General features: G+C 35.1%; 1 long non-coding RNA gene and 1 pseudogene across 1 annotated transcript in view; both read right to left on the bottom strand.

Annotated features, from left to right (window-relative positions):
- The window catches only part of LOC145736574 (uncharacterized), a 276,677-nt gene that overhangs the window by 75,933 nt on the left and 177,650 nt on the right, over positions 1-23,094 (bottom strand). The window lies entirely within an intron of this gene.
- On the bottom strand, positions 12,275-13,085 carry LOC145736697 (uncharacterized; annotated as a pseudogene).

The raw sequence follows: 23,094 nt of genomic DNA, 5'->3' as shown, positions 1-23,094 counted from the left end.
CACCAGACTCTCGAAGGCAACTTTCTTTAAAGTATTTTTTTCCCACCCCTCTTTACGCCCCATCGGAGTTTGAAATTCCTGCTCATCCTCATCTACATCCAAGTCATCCGAACTAATTACATCCTCTATTGCTATTTCCGTTTCCTTTTCTTCTTCTAACTGTTTTGCTGACATTTCTTTCTCTACTATTCCTACTGCTATCTCTACCGACCTTTCCATTACTTCCTTCATGTATTCATTTGGTGACCTAACTTTAGAGCTCCTATTAAACACCGCCTGTCTTACACGCTCCTCCCTATCTAATTCCTCTTTTGTTTTACCCTCGTCTTCCTCCCTTTTCCTTTTTTCCCTCTCTACTTCCTTCTCGCTATCTCTACTTCTTTCCATTTCTTTTTCTTTCGCTTTTTCCTTTTCTTTTTCCTTTTCTCTACTTAACATTTTGTGAAGTGCCCTAATTTTGGCTCTTTCTTGTTAATCTATTCTATCCTAAACTTATATATACTTATACCTATAAAACCTACCTACAATTAATTGACAGTTAAACTAGATTTTGCCGTTTACAGTTTCCTCCTAATTCTACAATTTACAATCTTATTCCTTCACTTATATCAATTTACACTTTTTGTCACCTATATACTATATATATACTCGCACCTATTTGCAAACATTTTTTTTTTTTTTTACAAATTAAAGTTTAGGTCCCGGGCTGTACGTTCCCACTCACTGCGCAGGCCTATCACCGCCGCGCATGCGTCTTTAACACAAAAAACGGTTTTATTCTCTTGATTTACCTGTGACGTCCCCGCAAGCAGAGTTACACTAACTGCGCAGAGGAAAACCCACTGCGCACGCCAAAAAAGTTCCAATAACTATTTTAACCGCTAAAACTATCCGTGACGCTCCCACAAGCACCGTTATGCTCACTGCGCAGAGGAAAAACCTACTGCGCACGCGAAAAATGTCCAAAAACTATCTTAAAAGCTAAACCTATCCGTGACGCTCCCACAAGCAATGTCACGCTCACTGCGCAGAGTAAAAACCTACTGCGCACGCAAAAATGATCCAAAAACTATCTTATCCGCTAAAACTGTCCGTGACGCTCCCACGAGCAACGTTATGCTCACTGCGCAGAGGAAAAACCTACTGCGCACGCAAAAAATGTCCAAAAACTATCTTAAAAGCTAAACCTATCCGTGACGTCCACGGACAGTACATGTCAGGTCCACGCCCAAACCATCTTTTTCACGATCACTATTTTTGGTCAATACCGCATATTGAACGCAGTACTGGCCCACGCCAGCATCCCACAACATGGCATCTCTCGTTGAAATCCTTCTGGATTTAGAATCTGAGTCGGAAAACGAAGAAATAATTTCATTGTACTCGTTATCGCAAAAAAGAAAGAAAAGACGAAATGCTTACTTAAATGCAAGGAATATCCGAGGAGAGTTTTTGTTAACTGAGGAAGTTCCAGACAACTTATTTACTGGTTGGTTTCGACTCAACAAAACTCAATTTGAGGAAATACACGAATTATTAAAGAATGACATGACGGCGCGAGAATGCAATCAATGCTCAACAACCCATCAGGAGCAAAGAAAAATTGGCCGTGTGTCTCAGGTAAGATTTGAATTGAAAGTTGAAGTTATAACAAAAATTTCTATTTTATTACTTTATTTGAAAAATAAAAACACACGTTTACTAAAGACACATGAACGACCCTAAGGTAATTAAAGTTTCTTGTGTTTCTTCATTTTCCTCTACTAATGCTGGGGAGGATTGGGGCAATGTAGCGGAACATGAAGTTGAGCTGCCAGTTCTCTCGGAGTATGAGGGAGAAAGACATGGCAGAGAAGTAATAGCCCTTTTGTGGTATAATACATTGACAAAAAAAAATTGGTACAGTGCATCACCTTGCAAAGAATGTGGTGAATCATATTGGAGCACTGCTTTCTCATGGCATCACGTTCTTTACTTCTTTTTTCAGCATTCTGTATGAAGCGGCTACTTGGTCGTTTTGTTTATATGTACGGTTAACTACACGTATGTGTAGTGTGGAGATGAGTCGGCAGTCTGACTTGTTTCCAGCTCGGTGGTAGTTTCATTTTCAGGTTCGTCTTGGATAGTTTCAGTTACTGTCTCCCCGTCATCAAGTGGATTGCTTTTCGCCAAAGGTTCTTGCTCTATGTTTGTGCAGGTAGATCGATTTTTCATATATGGTATGAGAAAGTCCATGTGCTGTTGGTATGTCCATGGCCTTTGAATTTCCGCTTTAGCACCACTTTTTTAAATTTTTTGTCTTCGTAGTGCTTCCCGATGATGCTCTCAAAGATTACGCCACTGTTCTTTCACAGTTTTGCCTAAAAACTAAATAAAATTGAAAGTGACTAATACATCATTAACTTTTTAGTACAATATATGAATTAGCATTTCAGAACAATGATCAAAATCTAGCAAATAGTTTATAGAGTTTAATTTCATTTTGGTTTTAGGTACTTGGCAACTGGGGATATGTTTAAGACTATTGCTGTTAGTTATAGAATGGGCGAGAGGACCGTGTCAAACATAGTTTCTGAAGTATGCAACGCATTGTGGCGTCGATTACAACCTATCTATATGCCTACACCATCTAAAGAACTGTGGGAGAATATATCTGTAGAATTTGAAAGAAAGTGGCAATTGTACAATTGCGTCGGGGCAATTGATGGAAAACACATCTCCATTAGAAAACCAGTTCACAGTGGTTCTTCATTTTATAATTACAAGCACTATTTTTCCGTTGTTTTAATGGCCTCGGTAGATGCTCACTATCGCTTCACAACTATAGATGTAGGCTCCATCTGTAGATTTAGCGATGGGAACATTTTCTATAACTCCCCTTTAGGAGCTATGTTGCACAATGGTTCTCTGGATTTGCCTGAACCCAAACTTTTACCTGGACAAAATGAAAACACTCCTTATGTGTTTGTAGGAGATGAGGCATTCCCACTTCTGCCGAACTTAATGCGACCATACCCAAGAGTGAAAGTAACGGACAATTTCCCTAATAAGGTGTTTAACTACAGGTTATCTCGGGGCCGGCAAACTGTAGAATGTGCTTTCGGAATCTTATCAGCACGGTTTTGCGTCTGCAATAGGCCTTTTGAGTGTAAATTACAGACTGTCGATAGTATTGTGAAGGCAACGGCAGTGCTTCATAATTATTTAAGAACTAAGGTTGTACAATCGAACACGCCAGATGTAGACGACGAATTTATGATAAATCGCAATTGTAACCATTTACGTCCATTACAACATAGTAGGATTCGGGGGTCAAGAGAAGTTTTTTTTATTCGGGAAAAATTCAGAGATTGTTTCAACAGTGCACAAGGATCGGTTAACTGGAATGGCAAAATAGAGCAATTGAGAAAGGACAATATTGACATTTAAAACATCACTACTAACCAATTGGACTACATTAATAGATACTCATACAACGTTTCGTTACGTATAGTTCACACATATCTTTTAGCAGTATTAAACTAAATGTAAAATTTATTTGAATTCAACATAAAGTATGCAATATAAAAACTTACCGTTTGATCTAAAAATGCTGCGCGTGCCCCAGGAAATTTGTGCGGAGAACACAAACCATCCCACGCTCGGGTGGCAACCAAGTGGGCTAGCTCTGACCTGGGTCCAACATGCGCTACTCCGTTTGAAATCATCTGATACAAAATAACACATGAGTGGGGAGCGCGTGTGCTGTGCGTGGACTGGGTTCAATTTGCGGCGGGCTTAAGTGGGTAGGGCCAGTGGGAATCTCGTTAATCCATTCATGCGCGTCACTAATTAGATGACGAGGCATTTGGCTATTTAAAATCTTTATTTATCAAAAATATATAGACATGTACAGGGTTATTGATTGAATTTAAACCACCCGAATACAAGCAATATTTTTAATTTTAGAAGAAAACTTTCCATACGAAAGTGATATATACGAAGGTCAACTATATTTCTAGATACATTTTACCCATACAGGATTTCCCAAAATTTCGTGGCTAACCAAACTTACCTTTTTTTAAATGCGATGCCATATTTTTTATTTTAACTTTGTAGGTGTCAACTGTCCACGATAAGGCACGTTTTGCAATAAAAAACACATTTTTTAATTTTGCCAGTAGCGTTCAATCAAACACGTTCCTGAATGTTTTCGCAAAAAAATATGTACAGGGAGCTGCATTTTCGATGGTTTTACGGGGTACAGAGAAAACGGTAATAGATAGAAAAAAGTAGCATACGGGTTCCGATCTCATTTTCCGAGCTGAGATGACTGGCGAAGAGTGGGCTGCGCAAACTTCTTTTGTTTCAAAGATACGGGGGGTTTTTGAAAAATGGTCATTTCTCAACCTCCTCTTTATTTCATTTGCTATAAAAGTTATTAAAAAAATAAAAACGGTATCTGGTACAACTTTTCACGTAGAATCCAATGACGTAGCCGGTTTTTTTCTATTACGTTTAGTTTTTGACATATGGCAGTAAGTTACATTTTTTTAAATGGAACACCCTATATATTTGTACGTCATTTAATTCTGTTCATTTTTACCTTTTCAACAGTGTATTACAACATATAAGTTTGTAAAGGTTAATCCTCTTATTTAAAAAAAAAGTCGTTTGCTAAGTTAAAAAAATGCCAATATCTAAAATACGAAACAAAAACAATCGGAAATCATATAAACTAACACATCAGAAAATTCAATATTAAAAAAAATCTAAATTACAAACAGTTCTACCGTCGCTTTAATAAGAAAAGTGGCCATTTCTATTTTCTACTATTTTTAAGGTAGAAGTTAAAAAAACTGTTTATAAACGACATGTAACATGTTAATATGAACATGATGATTTTGTTTCGACTGTGGGTATTTTTATACATATTATTTAGCCCGTTTTTGTTAAAGAAACGCCTTTTTTCTAATTACCAAGATTAACATTTACAAACTTATATGTTTTAATACACCGTTGAAAAAGTAAAAATCAACAGAATTAAATGACATAAAAATATATAGGGTGTTCCATTTAAAAAAATATAACTTAATTAACTTATATTTGCATTTTATGGAAAAACAGTGGCGTACATTTTTTTTGCAAAAATGGTCAATAACTTGTTCAATTAGACGCCACTGGCAAATATAAAAATATATTTTTTAATGGCAAAACGAAGTTTATCGTTGACACCTAAAAAGTTTTATGAAAATATCTCTTATTGTTTTGATGAAATAAATAAATTTAGATTTTTTTACCCAAACTTTAACACCCTGTATCTACATAACGAAACATCTTTGAACTATGGTTTATATAGCAAATTAAAGTTATTTTTTGACGTTTAATCAAACCCTAAAATATGACGCATTTATCGTGAAACATCCTGTATAACGCATTTATTATGAAACACCGTGTTGACTGATTCAGCTTAAGTAATTTCGACTTTTTTAATTGGAACAGCCTGTGTATTACTTATTTTTCTGATAGCTTTTACAATTCAACTTTTGTGAAATATGTCATATACCTACCTAATTTAAATGTCTGCGATTTATTTATATTTTTTAACTTTTACCTGCATTTTTTGTTATCTTAACTAAACTATAATCTGAAAATTGTCTTTAACAATTCAATTGAACAATAAACATTTTAAATTGTTGTGGTTAATGACATACAAAATTAAAACATTTGTTTTTTTATAAATTATACAGGGTTATTCACGATATTCTACACGGAAAATTGTGACTAAAGTATTCACTTTCAACAAACTTTTAATTTTGGGATGGATGTAGACCTATTGGAGGTATCTTTTGAAAATATTTGCAAGATTTACCGGTTGTCCCAAATGCAGAAAAAGTATCAAAGTTATATTTTTTCAAATGGAATACTTAGTATTTTATTTGATTTTCAGAATGTACGTTGCAAATAAAAGGAAATGACATTGAGGTTTGGTACGTCTAAACTGTACAGTTTCTCAGATATTCGTTATTTTGTAAAAATTTACAAGGTTTACTGTTTAATCACTCAACCTATGTTTGAAGTTTGATATCAATCAAAATTGGCTTGGGAACTGCTAAATGATCAAGTTTTAGGATCCATGGGTGAGAAATTGTCTAGCTCATACAGGATGTCTCAAAATTTTTCTCCCAATAATTCCAACCTTTAAACTTTAACAACTTGTCAAAATCAAATTGAACACCACCTATTTTATGATTAAAGTAGATGCAAAATTTAATTATCTACCGAAAATTATTGAGGTCTCTTATGACTGACTAACTGTTTGCGTTTTCTTGGAAAGTTAACATTTCTCGAACTCGCACCGATTTTGAGTGATTTTTGATACCCTTGAGAAATAACCACAGATTAGCGAATTAGCGAAATTTTTAGGAGTATATCCATTAAGATACTTAATAATGTTGCTGAAGGACTCAAAAACGGAGCGGGTATGTTTGTGTTTGTAGTCGAATTGTCGCCGTTTTAAACCTTTTTTATGAATTATTTTTGTAACTTGGATAGCAAATTTACAAAGTATTAAGCCACTAGTTAATTCTAAGCTTTACTCAGATTAGAACGATTGATATGTAATTGGAAAAGATACCAAGTGATCTTTGAACGGTATCAAAAATCAGTCAAAGTCAGCTCTATTTTAAGAAATGTCGATTTTCCAAGAAAACGGTAACAATTAGCGGTATGAAACCTTAATAATTTTCGCTAGGTAATTAAATTTTGCATGTAACCATAAAATTGGTGGGGTTCCATTTGAATTTGACAAGTTTATACTACTTCAAAATTTTAGTTGATTAAATTTTTTGAGACCCCCCCTGATATGAGCTAGACAATTTATGACTTTTGGGTCATAAAACTTAATCTGTTATCAGCGCCCAAACCAATGTTGGTCAATAAATCTCAAAGGAAGGTTGAATGTTTAAATGTTAATATTTCTTCTACATTTTTACAAATTAAGGAATATCTGAGGAACTGTTAAGTTTAGACCTAGCAAACATCAATGAACTTCAATTAATTTTTATTTTCAACGTAGATTCTGAAAATAAAGTAATATACTAGGTGTTCCAATTGAAAAAACATGACTTTGATACTTTTTCTGCATTTGACCGTTTTCGAGATATTTAATGTTTGAATATTGCTTTGCTAATACGGTTAATGGTTAAAGGGTAAAGTACATTTACAAAATTCATAAAAACCTTTAAAAAAAAGTGAAAAAAAGAACATTAAATTTAGAACAAATCTATGTGTACTCTTCCTCTACCTAACTTCAACCGTTTCTGACAATAACAGTTTTTCTTTAAAGTGAGTATAAAATCGTAATCCATACTAATCTGAATACGGACCCCTGTTTGTGCTAAGTTTTATCCAGTTTTGTATTTGACAAATATCTGTCAGAACATGTTGTCGTTATAGAAACAACATCTAGTCATTAAAAGTCAGAAACGGTTGAAGTTAGGTAAAGGAACTGAGGACAAAAGGTCACATCGGCAAGCCTTTCAGGACTTGAGAATTTAATTAATGTTTAGACTACCGTTTTGCTGACAGTTCCACCATTTTTATGAAACATCTAGGAAACGGTGCAAAATAGGTATACGGTAATATAAGTATTAAGAATAATTCCTAGCCTTCTTGCTAATAATTAAAAAAAAAAGAATAGAAACAAGGTGTTCAATTTAAAACTTTTCTTCCCTAGGGAGGAAAAGTACCACCAGTAAAAGTCACACTGCCTAAAGACACTTTGTCAGTTTCTTGACAAATTGACAAACATATCTTTAGTAACAACACCTTCTTCAACCAGGTATTAACATAATATTTAACTGCTGCTTTTAACTATGCGCAAATAACTATTTCCTACGACCTCTATTGAAAATAAAAGTTTTCTCCCTCATTTGAGAGATGAAAATATCACTTTCACTACCTAGGGAGTAATTAGAGAATTTTAAACTAAAGCCTGTCTGAATATTATGGACTTTCTTTCGTTTGTTATCTGTTTAATGACTTTTTAAATTTTTTAATTTGCTTGAGTATCTCAGGTTGGTGCAAGTGGGTACTCTCGCGCTACACATACCAGGTGTCCAAGAGCACCCTGGACATAGGAGATTAACATGGGAAAACGGTTTTGAATTTTTTGCGCCTGTACGGTTGATTTGATTGAAAAATCGTAATAATGAAAGTTGTAGTACCTATCACGGACTAGTTTTGTGTATTTTTCGGATTTTTCGGATCTCTAACTTGAGCCTTTTCGTCGTAAAACACGAACAAAAATGCAAAAATTTTAACTTTTTACCTGCACTGTATAAGCGGTATTATACGTTAAGTTACGTATACGAAAACATGCGAACAGATGTGTATGGTAAATACCTTCTTCGCAACTGTGCGTATAATTTTTATACGTTTCTAAACTCGTTTATGGGCCAGTAATAGACCACCTGTGTGCTAGATTGAATGGTAATTCAATGTATAATGAATTTTTATACTGATTTTATGCTACAATATAAATTCAAGCTTCAGCTAACATTGGTTAAAACCGAGTTAAAACTTAAAACACATTGACATTTCTTATATTCTCGTGATAATATTTGTTTTTGTTACAGATATTCTTCCGGTGAAGCGAGAAGCAAAAAAAGGTCATCCAGGTCAATCTTGGATTTTTTTAAATTTTAATAATAAACTAATGATTGGGGCTCGGGTGGTGTGTAGTTTTATTTGCGATTTCGATTTGCTGTTATGCCATATGCAGCATTGTTCTATCCACAATATCTGGCCGAATACTTTTCATTTAATTTCCAACGAAATGCTGAAGTATTAGAAATATTGTCATTACTTTAAATGTCAATCTACGCATGGCGAACTGAGTAACTGTGCAGAAGTTGACATTGGGAGTGATCAAGGACCAGCAATCAGTAATATCTATCTAACGTACAATTTATTTTCCAACTGATTAACATCTTACAGCAAATTTAACTTTTTGTGTCTGCTCAGCTCCTATTTATATCGAAGAATTAATGCTAATCACATGTGTTTTCTAAGAACTATGCATAATGCCCAAACGGCATTTGGACGTTGATCCAACGTTCGATTAACCGACGTTGGGGCGACGGCATTTCTACTCGTATTTGCACTATTTTGGGGAATACAAATTTGAGTCGATTGGACGTCGGGTCACGACTAATACGGTATATTAACCCTTTCAGTCATGACGCTTCTAAAAACATTTTGAAAAAATTTGGCGTTTTGAGGGAAAAATATTAATTTTTTTATGATTTTTCGTGAATTAGCCTATTTGGCCGTGACGTGATGCCGTCGACGAAAGACAATATGTCGTAAGTGGAAAATTCATATACATATACGTTGAGGACATTTTATTTATTAAAACTCTTATTTGTTATGAAACTTATAAAAACAGTTATTACCCTTAAAGCAGCACAAATGTAATTCACATTTTACATAATAAACATGTGTTTTTGAAGAACAGCCTGGCAACTTGCACCTGGTATTATTGGGCTTGTCATCTGTGGATAATGATCAACTCCATCTAGTCTTTTCTTTTACTGGTTTACTTTCAACTTTTTGCAGTTTTGGAGAAGGTTTTTCAGTGCCGTTTTGTAAGCTTGGCCTACCTCGTTTGGATGACTGCGCTATATACAAGTTTTTCGGCAACTTTATGACGAAATTGAAAAAGATCGTAAGTTTTGCTTCTTCTTATACCCAAAGATTCGTTTTTTTTTCTATACTCTAGCCAAGAGTTAACAAGTACAACGTCAAATGCATGGGAGATCATTCCAAGTGTCCATTTTCTAGATCTTACATGGGATCGATACAATCGCAACGACAAGTCGGCCTTATCCACACCTCCCATATTTACGTTATATATTCTTACAGATTCTGGTCTGTTGGGTTGCGCAAAGCTGAACCAAATGCCGTTTTAAAAATTTCGATTTTCCGAGTACTTCCGAAGATATCCGAAAAAAACTGAAAATTTGATTTTTTGTTTTTATTTATTTCTAACCTTATTTGAGGAGATGTCCCAAAACTAAAAGCATCTTTTCATTGCCACTTTTCTCCAGCTATTCGATGATGGATTCCAATTTGCCACACGACGTTTCGTTTTTTGGCAGTCATAACCAACTTTCTTTTTTCTTATGGGCGCCATATTCGATTTTTAGCCCACCAAATAGTACGTTTTATTCTGATTTTAGTGATGTATAATAAGTTATGATTTGCTTCATAAATGGCAAACTAATTCAATAAAAACGAATCATACTTTAGTTGGCTTTGAGTTAATGGGACGTTTTATGAAATGTCATTATTTGACAGTACTTGTCAAACACGAAAATTCGGACGATCATTAGAGCAAGTCAAGCATAGTTAAAAATGTATCTAGAAAAGAAACCGCCGCACAAAATACTATTTTACAAGCTATGCTGAACTATTTAGGTTGGCGACGTCATGACCCACTTGTGGGCACGCGGCGTTTTCTTACTGGACATATGTGCCCACCGGTGGGGCACGGACTATTGGGTGTTATATTGCTTATAGAAAGCTACGTTTATATAGAACATCTTTGAATTTGGAGCTACGGCTGTACCACGGATTTATCTAGTGGTTTCGTAGAATTCGGAATTTTGAGATTAGAACGAACTAGGGTCAACTGACCAGTAAATGAACGATTAAGGCTACTTCTTCTTTTACATTTGTTGAAAATTATGAATAAAGTTGAAATGTACTTACATTTTTTTACATATTAATTTGTTTGTTTATTCTCCTAAGTATTATGGAAACAGTACTATATGGAGGATAACTGGTTTTAATATTATTTAGTATTTGTGTAACAATGTCACAATTCCTAGTAAATGAACAGATCAACCTAATCATTGAACAACAAAACTCCAATAAATGAACATTTTATTTTATTACACAAAAATACAAATTTTTTAAAAACACATTTACTTAGAAGCTAGTAATAATATAATTACTAGCTTTATAAAAAACTTCACATTTCCACAGAAAATAAACCATTTGAAATATGTTTTGGTTCAGGAATTTTTTTTAACACTTGTTTACTCTGGTACCAGATTTTATCAGGTACTTTTGGCCATTGTTTGTAATTTTTTTTTTCCATTACGCTTATTTCATACTCATCTTCAGTTATACTCATCACTTTTCCAGGGTATACTTTGTTTCCATATCTAACCGCCACATAGTCATTGATAATAAATATTTTGGTTGCAGCCGACTTCTGCTTCTTAGATTTCCGATTAATATCGCCATTGTCGCTATTTTGAAGTCCTTGATTCAATTGTCCCGATACTTTCTTAGCTTCTTCTACTATTATTCCTTGTTCGCCCAAAGTTGTTGTTTCACACTTATTTATTTCAGAAAGTTGTCTTGTTTCTCTTCTTTTTTTTGTTTGCAGCGTTGTAGACTCATTTTTTGAAATATTTTCCATTTTACGTTTTCGACTATTTTTAGCGTTTTTAATATTACCACTTTTTTCTTTTTGGTTTTTCTTTTCCTCTCTTTCAAATTTCCTCTTTTTTACTTCTTCACATTTTAAATTTTTCTTCATTTCTTGTTCCTTATGATACTGGGCCCATTTATCGGAAGTTATGGCAAATGGCATTATCACACGACTGTTAACTTTGTTCTTTGGTTTGTTTTCTTGTTGCGGCCAATATAGATGTTCATTCCAGAGGTTATTAAGTACAGTTTCTTGAGCATTTCCTATAACAATATTTGAAATTATATTAACCTTACATTTAGTATCACATTTTGTGTCAGTCTTATCAAATGCCTTTTCAGGTACAGTGCGAACATTATCGATTGTATCAAATACCTTATTCAGAACATCATCTAGAAATTCCCTGCAGACATTAGTACTATCACAGTTTTGAGTATTTACATCATTGTTGACTTTTAGTTTTTTATTAACAGCATCTAGATCAGGCTCGATTGAGGCTCTGTTGGGGTTAAGTCCTATGACATCCGTGCAGATGTTTTGAAGTAGAACGTCTTCTTCTATAGTACCATAAGTATTATTTAGAGGGCTTATTGGAACTGGTGTATATACAATTCCATTTATTTCTAAAGGTAGGTCATTTATAAATGACTCATTTAAAGGATCTTTGTATAAGTTGGGTAAATATGTATCTCGATTCGATTCATCAGTGATGGGGGCTTGTTCTTGTCCTGCCTTTTGTTTACAAAGTCTCCAAAATAAGTACATGTCTTCTTGTTCACAATCATTAAGTCAATTTTCATTCTCGTTAATTGTATCTTTCTCTAAAAACTCTTCCAACACTTTAAGGCAAGAGACATAATCTTGATTTGTAGCTTTATTTTCAAGCCCAAAGATTTCTTTGCGCCTTGTAGATATACACTTGGTGTAATCTACCGCATCCGGGTTGAGTGGAAACAAACCACAAATCTTAAATCCATTTGTAATTGTGGTGACCTTACAAGCATTATCAAATGCTTCTTTAAAACGCAAACTAAAATTATGACGTGTAATATGCGTATTTGAACTCTGTTTGTGTTCTCGACACACTTTTTTCCATTCTGCCTTAAGGGGTCGAAAAATACTGACGTCGCAGGGTTGCAAGATATGAGTTGAGTTAGGGTATAAACAATAGAGAATTATTCCCTTCTCTATACAGAACCCGTGCAGCTCCATGTTGTAGTGAGACGTGATGTCCGTCTATGAATAAAATAACCGGAAAACCAATTCTCATTCTTAACAGCCAAGGAAAAAATACATTTGCAATATACTCGAAAAATGTTGCTGAGGTCATCCATCCCGAATCGGATCTGCCAATAGCCCATTCTGCTGGAACGGACAACGACAGCTCTTTTGGTATTCTTTTATATGGAAAGACGATCATTGGCGGAACGCCAACGCCAGCTGCACTATAATTACATAGCACGGTTATAGATTCCTTTTCGTTCCCAGATGCTATTTCGTAAAGGTTTTTAAAACTGCTCCTCGGGCCCAAAACTAATTTTATACATGTTCGCATGCCAGTCTCATCTGCATTATTTTTTCTGTTTGGATCGGTCATCATGTCCATTATATTTTTATCGTCAATAAACTTTTTTAGCTCGGAAAACCATTGGCGAATTGCAGTTTCTGTTACTGAAGCCCGGCTCTTAGAAATTATTTCCGTGTTTCGCTTTGATATCTCAGGATGCCGTTGTAAAAATAGTTTCAACCATTTATCTCCTGGTCTGTCATCAAGAAATGGGTTTGGTCTAGACGCAATCTTTAAAACCTTTTGAACTGAGTCTTTTACTTCATTCGGGTGCATAGGAAATCCTAACTTGGCTTTATCCAAAATCCATTTCTTGATTCGTTCTTCCTCCGAATAAGTTAAAATTGGCGAAGGGCCCATTTTTCGTGCGTTAGGAACTTTACCAGTTATTTTGTTATGAAGTGTTGATTTCGGGATTAAATACTTTGAAGACGCTTTGTTTAAGTTGATGCTTCCAGAGTTAATTTCAGCAAGTGCATTGGCTAAGTCTTCCTCAGAGTACTTAAAACGTAAATATTTGGCTGCCATCTGAAAAGATGTGAGTGAAATTAGTAATCAAATATTAAATAGGTTCCCACTTTTCATTATTGAAGCGAAAAACCAACACACCTAATGAATGAACACCACTTAATGAACAGGTTATTATGGCGTTCAATAACTGGATTTTACATGACTAGACTAAAAGTATCTAAATAAGGAACTTGCCTACGAATATTAGCTTACTATAAGGCATATGTTTCTGAAAATTGCGCCAAAACCCAGTAAATGAACACCATGTTCATTCTTTAGCTTTTGATGATTTCGTCGGTCTATTAATTGAACATAGAAATTATTAAAATAAATGTATGCAATATTGATTTCCCTGGATGAAAAGATACTTGCTAAATGTATATAGAGTGTTAACAAAGCTACAGCAGATGGTTTTATTGAATTTTAAAGTTTTAAAATAAGTTTTGGTTAGCACATGTTTCTTACTCACCGCTAACAAATATGGCGTCCACAGGAATCACGCAGTGCCACCACCTCGTCGCTCGAGATTTTACATGTCACTGTTGCACTTGTTTGAAATTCCAATAAATGAACGGCGTAGTTGATATGCGCAGTTAGCATTAGAGAAAGAGAGGAATATAATATTTTGTAAGGAGTTCTTGTTTTTGGCTAAAATGTGGGATTTTGTTCATTTACTAGGTGAAGTTCACTGACTGGTCAGTTGACCCTAAAACAACATTTAATGCTAAAAGAATGCTGTTATTCTTTATTTATGAATATAAGTAACTACATTTTTTATTACTACATCAAAGAACTCTTTTATTTTAACAACTTAACAAATGAGGAAAAGGAAACAAAATCAAAAAATCGGGAAAAAATGAATGGTGAATTTTTTTGAAGCAAAGAATACATATGGTGGGTTGCCCTTCACAGTCTTCGCAAAACGTTGACACTTTTTTTGCTTTCACTCTTGCTTCTTTGCTTCCTTTTTCCTGTTTAATGGTTTTATAACATTCAGCGCATCTTTTTCTTCTACTTCTGGTTGATCCCTCGTACTTCGCGATCCTATGACTACTCTTGCCTCGTTTTCGATTTGAGTCTTTTATTGTTTTGCCAGCTGGGACATTTGCACTTGCTTGCGATTCTACTTCATTAGCATTTGCATCTTCATGAGTCCTTCTATGAGTTTCTCTCGAAAAGCAAGCATGCCAAGTGGTTTAGTTCGGCCAAGGCCGTGGGAGTTATAAATAACTAAAGCATTTACTACACATGTCCCAAGGATAATTTAAAAAATCACTTTTTTGTACCATTTAATGCTTTTTCTGAGGCATGTGTAGTACGAAGACATTTGATCCGATAAGTCCACCCCTTTCTTAGCCTTATTGTATGCAATAATAGCCGGTGGTTTCAGTACTTCGTTTCCTCTTTTTTGATTCCCAGTTTCCACTAGCATATCACTGTGGTTATCATTAGAACTGGCCGTTTATCTACCCATTTTATAACTCGAATACCATTGCCGTTCTGTTCTCCATAAATCTCCCCCTTTTTTAGTTTCTTCAAACACACATTTCTAGGATTTCCCTTTCTGTTGCTTCGCAATGTTCCACAGACATATGTTTGACAATCCAACAGATCCTCGCACAATTTTACACTTGTATAAAAGTTGTCTATGTATAGAATTCTTCCACAGTTGGTAAGGTTTTTTAGTAACTCCATACATATGCGATAAGTATGGCCGCCAATATTAGTTGCAATGGAACCAGTAGAATCGTTTTTTTCCGGCATAGACTTTTAGATCGTACGTGTATCCTTCAGGCGTGCATACTTTGTACAATTTTACACCATACTTGTGCGATTTTGCAGGAAGATACTGCCTAAAAATCAGTCTGCCTCTCCATGGGACCATACTCTCGTCAATGACAATTTCTTCTCCAGGCTCCATCGTACCTTGAAATTGTCGACAACACAATTCTAGCACATTTTTCAATTTGAACAGTCTGTCGTTTTTAGCTGTGGGGTCGCTATTGTCGGCAAAATTCAAACACCTCAGCAACCAGTCGAATCGATTTCGGGACATCGTCTTTTTTACTCTAGTATTAGAGTACATGTCATTACTGGACCAATATAGGCGTATTTTTGGCAGATTGTTGACACCCATTATCATTAGAATGCCAAGAATTTTTTTAACTTCTGATCTGTTAGTTTCTGTCCATTTGTGCAATAATGATCGTCGGGGAAGCGTTTTTTTCTGGATAAGGTGCAATGCGTATTTATTGGTTTCTTGGACTATTGTGTCTAAATTTCATCACTTATGAAATGCTTTTAAATATCAACCGGTTCTGCGCAATTTAAATGGTCCACTTTCAATCCACTCTGCCCAATGAATGGAAATTGCCTTGGGAGGTCAGTGCAATGTTGCCAAATATCAGGTGAAACAGTTTCTGCTCCTCTCACATACTCTACAGAAAAAGAACCGTTTCTAATATCTTCCTCACTATTCGAACTTTCCGACGAATTCTCAACGTCTTCACTTTCATCGGGCTGATCATCGGAAGGATGATAGGAATCTTCGGAATCCTCAAATAGCTAAGATTCCGAAGAAGAAAAATATTTGTCATTTGAATTTTCATTTTGTAAAGTTTGAAGTGGTTGGTCTGCGTTTAATGGTGGGTTATCAGTTGTTGGCGACATTTGCGAAGAAGGTAGAGTAGATGATGGTTCAACTAACGACGGATCATGTGTTTCTTGTTTTGACGAAGAAGAAAAAGTTGAATGCGGTTTAACATTTTCACTGGAAGTTTTTGCTAATTTCACAATTCTTTTACTTCTTGAACTCATGTTGATTATTATATCCTTTATTTATCTGCAAGGAACATATTAGATATAGATTATTAGATAACTTTACTTTCCAAAAAAAAAAAATGAAAATTTTAGAGAAAAATACGAATGCAGTGTGGAACTGATGATAGCGCAGTATTTTCTAATTTGTAGAAAAGTGATACGGACATGCGATGCGAAAACAAATAAGCGGTATGGTAAAGCAAAATCTAATAGTTCCACAGGTGAGGTAGTTTTTGACAGCAACAGTCAAGGGGTTCTACTTATATAGTGTGTATAATACAAAAAGAAAAATACGGAACTATTACTCATAAATTGTACTGGTGTTGCGGCTGCGTCGTAAAAGATTCCATTTGCCGCTTGCAGTGGCGTTTTATACGCAAGCCGATGCCTGTCCGTACTTGTTTACGTGACGAGCCAATGAGAAACATTTTGCTGATACGGTTTGACCCACCGGTGGGTCACGATGGCTGCAGAATAAATTTTTCTCCAACAGCCGTCATGCTCCACCGGTGGGTCACGGTTAAAACTAGCAATTACTACAAAATAATGTCAGCAGTTTTACATGATTACACATTTATCCGATTTAAAATATGAAAAGTACAATTTTGACCGAAATGTCACTAACGTCCCACAGAAAGAATGTAAGAAAACTCTTTGTGTCCCACGGGTGGGTCACGATGTCGCCAACATGTTTTAATAAAATAATTTAATATTGAATTTTGAATAACACCAAATCACAACAATGTTGAATTATTGATTACAGTTGGCTTGCTGTCATATTGTTAACTAGTACTGTGATGTAACTTAAAATAATATTGCCTTGTTTTTCCTCATTGTGACTAAGTATGTTGAGGTCAATTACGTGTGACAAGTACTACCAAGTAATCTTTATAAAACGTCTCATTAACTCAAAGGTAACTAAGGTGAAATTAGGTTTTATTGAATTATTGTGTTATTTATGAAGCAAATCATAACTTATTATACATCACAAAAATCAGAATAAAACCTACTGTTTGGTGGGCTAAAAATCGAATATGGCGCCCATAAGAAAAAAGAAAGTTGATGATGAGTGCCAAAAAACGAAACGTCGTGTGGCAAATTTGAATGAAAAGATGCTTTTAGTTTTGGGATATCTCTTCAAATAAGGTTAGAAATAAATAAAAACAAAAAATCAAATTTTCAGTTTTTTCGGATATCTTCAGAAGTACTCGGAAAATCGAAATTTTTAAAACGGCATTTGGTTCAGCTTTAAATTGCGAAACTTTGCCCCAATTTAAACTTTTTCGTATCTCTTATGGTTTCCGAGATCCCAATGGTGAGGGTCGAATTTGAATTACCCTGTATACATTTTTATTCCCCATTTGTTTGGTTTGTTTTTATTGTACTGCTTGATGTTGAGGCGACCTTTAAATGGTACTATCTGTTCATCTATGCAGAGGTTGGTCTCAAGAGGAAGGTCCAAACACCTTTTTCTTATGGAGTCGTATAAAGGGCGCACTTTCCAAATCCTGTCAGTGTTTTTCCCTCTTTGTGTACCATAGTACCTAAATGCACAACCGTTCGCAGCTTGAAAAATCGAATTATCGGTATATTTTGTCGAATAACGTCAAATTTCAGCGAAGAATTCCAGTACATACGACATCTAGGGTATCTTATGTTACCCATCAGAATGTGGACACCGATAAATTATCGAATCTCGTTCAAATTTGTAAGGGGACAGGTTGCAATTTTTTTTTAAATAATATAAAGGTTTGTCATAGAAACTATTGTTTCCAATAGGCTATTAGGAATATAGTTTTAAAAAAAGATCGACAGGTTCTGGAAGATATCTCTCTCTGCATCTGCTTTTGCTTGATGCCATTTCACGGGTGTGGTTTTATAACTTGCGGCTTTCATCCATTTTATGTCTTCCTTTTTAGTTAGATCAAATTGTTTATACAAATCGCCTTCGCCTACATCCTCAGGTAACACGTCATTATCAGCACAAGCATGTTCATTTTCGTGATAATCATTTGAGTCCTCTTCCGAATTCGATTCGTTTGTCGGTACGATAGCATTTGCGGTTGCATTTTGATCTGCTGTTTTTATATCAAGAATAGCATCAAGTTCATCCCAAACATCTAACATAAACCCTATATCAGACTGATCGTCATTTTCCAGTGCCCAGAGAAGTTCTTCTTCCGTCAAAGCGCGAATTATAATTCAGGTGACAGAAACTTGTTTTTAAAAAATCAACTTTATTAACAATTACTTATTGAAATAGATTAAATTAGGTGACAGTATTTTTTTTAATAGCCCAGTCGCTGGTTTACATCCCTTTGAATAAGGCTAAGGTCCGGTTGTACAACTCCGGTTTAGGGCGCCCTCAAAATTTGAACCTCCCTTAAATATTTTTTTTGTTGTACAAACCTGGTTTAAGATTAAGCTTCCATTCAATGACGGTTTATTCCCGGTTTTCCTGAACCATGAAATTCGGGAGCTTTAACAACAGTTAAAAGGAATTGAAGTTAGTATGTTTTTATAAATATTTGTATTCTTGCATAAAATTAGCAACAATGAATATTGAAAGTTTAACTGATGATGAGGATTTTGTTGAAACCGTCTACCTAGTTAGAAATGTACGAAGGCGTCCTCAAAAACACAGAGAAAGACCTAATCAGTTTGAGATTTGGAATAATAAAGAATTCTTGAAGAGATATAGATCATCAAAGGAAGGAGTTCGATATGTGAGACAAAATTTCAAAACTAAAGCAACTCTTCCAAGACAGAGCTGTATGTTCTTACTTAAATGTTGGATTTATTTGTATTGCTGTACTACATTTTTATTAGATATATTATAACTTTTTTTAGTTTCCGGGGTTCTACGACAACATAAATTAGAAATGATGTAGTGATCTTATTATTATTTTGTAGAAACGATGCACTTAGAAATTTGCCAGAAGAAATGGTGCTACTTACCTTGAGATACTATGCAACTGGTAACTTTCTTCAGACATTAGGCGACCTGATAGGGGTTGATAAAGGAACAGCAAGCCGATGTGTTGGGAAAATTACCACAGCAATAGCAGGGCTTTATAACCAATATATTAAAATGCCAACATCTCAAGAGGAAATAAATGATGTATCTCAAAGATAAACTAAAAAAAAGCTAAACTTCCAAAATGTATTCGGGCAATTGACTGCACTCATATCAAAATAGTGTCACCAGGAGGAGATAATGCTGAAATATTCAGAAACCGGAAAGGTTTTTTCTCTATCAATGTTCAGGCAGTCTGTGATGCAACATGTATGTTTTGATAGTATGTAGTGTGTCGGTGGCCAGGTTCCTCCCATGATTCACACATTTTTGCAAACTCAAAAATTAGAGCAAAATTTGAGCGAGTAGATTACAATGATCATTTTTTAGTTGGTGATTCTGATTATGCCTTTAAAAAGTACTTAATTACTCCTCTTTTGGATCCTCAAACAAAATTTACAAATTATTATGTATTTTTTTCAAAGCCACATGCTTTTCTATTAATAGTAATTCTTTTTTGATCTTATTTTGCTCTGTAATGGCCTCTAACATTGCCTCTCGCTCTTGCTCCAGTTTTTTAATTTTTGCTTCTGATTCATTTTTGATTACTTCAATTTCCACAGCATGTTTCTCTCTCATCAAACGGAGCTTCTCCTCATGTTCTTCCTTAAGGCGCTCTAATTTATATGCCTCTAAATTCGATTTGCACCCAAGCCCACTGAGTGACCTTCTTGCAGAGCACCTCATATTCGTTTTTCCTATTCTTTTTTTTACCTGCAAATTTATTTTTATAGTATACCTACGCTCATCATACCTAACCATATGTATGTTCATACAAGAAGTTAATTTAGTGGATAATGGCAGTTTTAAATTTTGCACCGTGTTTTTTGAAAAAATGGTTTCTGTCACTTTTGGCACACTACCTTCAGTACAGCCATCAGTATCCATGTCTTTACATGCAGTGCTATTATTAAAGTCTAAAAATAAACCTAACTTTAGTTTATATGTATACATAACTAGGTAATATGTAATATGACATAGTTTCAAGTTCAATTGTCATCATTAGTCTCCATGTTTTCTGACAAGGTAGTTTCATCAAATCTCTCCTCATTGGTTCCTTCAAACTCCAAACTAGGCACATCATAATTGTGATGTAAGATTGTAATTACCTCTAATAAAAATATTAAAATAAAATATTATTGTAACAATTTAAGTACACTATGTGGTCGTTCATGGAAGAAATACCAGGTTAGCGCCAAACAGTTTTAACTTGATGAACAGAAGAGAAGTGGACCTAACCTAACATTGCGTGTGTTGTTTAGAACCGCGACACCGCCAAAAAATAGAATGTAATTCTCATGCATGTTGGGAGAACAAGTAGTAATAAACGTTTTAATAGAAAATACAGTCCATTAGTCATTCATTTTGTGCAACAAGAGAAATTACCTGTGGCACTGGGCCACAATCTCGTTCACTATGTTGGCAGTCCCTCTTTTCGCTCTCCAAGGAGCTCTTTAATTTCATTTTCTAAATCACTAACAACTGGATTACAAGTTTTAGCTGGGCCTCCACCTGTCCCTGAAGAGTAACATTTCTTATCAGCCACCTTTTTCTTCATCTTTTTTTTCTTCAGATTTTCATATTTCTTCCGTAAGTTCTGATGATGACGATATGTATCGCCACTCTGATTATTGAATTTAGACTCAATAATTTTCCAACATTCCACTTTTTGTTAATATGCACTTGTATTTTTTGACAAGTTTTAAAAGAAGAAATTCCTCCTTGGGCGAAAAATTTACTGATCAAATTACTCACAAATAATGGTTTATTTAAAAACAAACATGGACAAAACCAGAACCCTCTGAACCGTATTTTTTGTGTGCAGAGAACCATTAACCGATAGGCACTACGCACTAATTATAGGCAGCGTGCAACAAACCGAGCAAACTTTTCGATTTTGGAAATGAATGGGAATGGTATACAGTAGGCGGCAATATATCGGCCGATGCACGTCATTGACGTTTAACGCGCCACGTTGCCAGATGTTTAGTTTTTTCATTAAAACACGAACTTTACATACATTTTGTTTTTATTTACTTCTTATATAGAAGTTGACGCAGTTTTTTAACAGAGAATTTGGAATAACAATATTAGTCAATATTGAGTTTTTTTTGTCTCTTTCTGTAAGCAGTTTTAGTCAAGTCATCAACAACAAAGTCAGCTAGCAATCTGGCAACAACACACACAACTCGTTAAGGCAAGGCGCAAATTGAGGCACGTATAGCACGTGTGGCACTGCACAGCGCAGCGCGTGTTTTTGTAACCTACAGGATCCAATGAGACAGCGCACTGTCTGTCGATCGTGCGGCACAGTGGTCGAGACACAGTTTCTCGTGCCGGGCCGCTAAGTTTATACATATTTTAAAATACTTGTACATATAGTCTCAAAATTATTCCTATGCGTACATCAAAAAATATATTTTTCTTGAAAATGTTTTTATTCGTACCTGCACAAAAAAATGTACAAATTAAAAGCACTATATTTTCAATATTTTCCAAGCGTAACGGATCGATTTTGACACGGAACTGCTCCCCAGTTGTTAAAATATGCTGTAAAATTCTCCCTGACTCTAAACGCAGGTGATGAAGTTCTAACCCTGTTTCCTTGAACATTTAACAACTGAGTTTGTGGCAGCTGTTCGATATCATTTACATCTTCTACCGAAACTGAGGGTCGTAAGTAGTTGTGCAAAACACAAGCGGCTTTCACAACATTTCTTACAGTGTCCACTTTACTTTCAAATGGTCTCCGGAATACGCGAAACCGGGAAGACAGTATACCGATGGCACATTCCACTGTTTGTCGAGCTCGAGAAAGTCGGGCGTTAAAAACTTGGTGTTCATAATTTCCAGTTACTTGCCTCCTTGGATATGGTCTCATTAGATTTTCCGATAAAGGAAAAGCCTCATCTCCTACAAAAACGTACGGCAGCGACTCAGCAATCGTAGGTATTTGTTCAGGATTGGGAAGTTGTAAAGTGTGTCTCATCATTTTCTTGCCCAAGCCACTACTTGCAAATACATTTCCATCGCTAAATCTTCCCATAGCTTCAATATCAACGGTGATAAATTTTTAATCCGCGCCAACTGTTGCCATTAGAATAATAGAGAATGTATGTTTATAGTTAGTATGACGATCCGCTTTTGCCAGGTTTTTTTAATAACAATATGTTTTCCGTCGACTGCACCAACGCAGTGTGGAAATTGCTTTGCTCAAACCGTGAAGCTATAGATTTCCATGTTTCTGTTGTTTGTTCGGGTAAATATATCGATTGCATATTATTCCATATAGCGACAGCTACTTCTTGGACAATATTAGACACTGTGCGATCTCCCAACAGGTAGTTATAAGCAATACTTTTGTAGCTGTCTCCAGAAGCCAAATATCTGAAACAAAACGAAATTGATTAATAAATATTATATTGTGAAATAGCGATTCCTCAAACAACAATTCTTATAAATAAAATAAAAGTAAAAAAAAAAAAAATATTTAAAATTAATTTTTCTCTTATTCATTTCTTTAGTTGGATGATATTTGTTTCAGGGGAAGAGGCGAAAACTATGTGGCTTAAATTGAGAAACTCCTATCGAGATGCACGACGGCGACAAATGAAATTTATTAAAAGTGGTGCTGCT

This window comes from Ips typographus, linkage group LG12 (assembly GCF_016097725.1).
Source record: "Ips typographus isolate SLU linkage group LG12, UJ_Ityp_2.0, whole genome shotgun sequence".
Classification (NCBI taxonomy): domain Eukaryota; kingdom Metazoa; phylum Arthropoda; class Insecta; order Coleoptera; family Curculionidae; genus Ips; species Ips typographus.
This window is presented reverse-complemented; position numbering and strand designations above follow the sequence as displayed.